The sequence below is a fragment of the Aptenodytes forsteri genome, unplaced genomic scaffold (genome assembly GCF_000699145.1).
Source record: "Aptenodytes forsteri isolate BGI_AS27 unplaced genomic scaffold, ASM69914v1 Scaffold261, whole genome shotgun sequence".
Taxonomy (NCBI): Eukaryota; Metazoa; Chordata; class Aves; order Sphenisciformes; family Spheniscidae; genus Aptenodytes; species Aptenodytes forsteri.
The window spans coordinates 154,378-154,579 of NW_008795583.1; positions in this window are offsets into that span (position 1 = coordinate 154,378).

Here is a 202-nt window from a genome sequence, read left to right on the forward strand (position 1 = left end):
TCGCCCCGCTCTCCCCACCCCGCTTCACGGCCCTTCGCGCACTGAGCGCGCGGGCGCCCCCTATCATGTTATAGATCTGGAGCCCCGCCCACCGGCCAATTCGTGAAAGCTGACGGCATGCTCCTGGGCTCTGATTGGCTGTCGGGCGGGAAGCCCCACCCCGGACGGCGCGTTACGGCGGTTGGCGGCGGCGGTCGGCGGT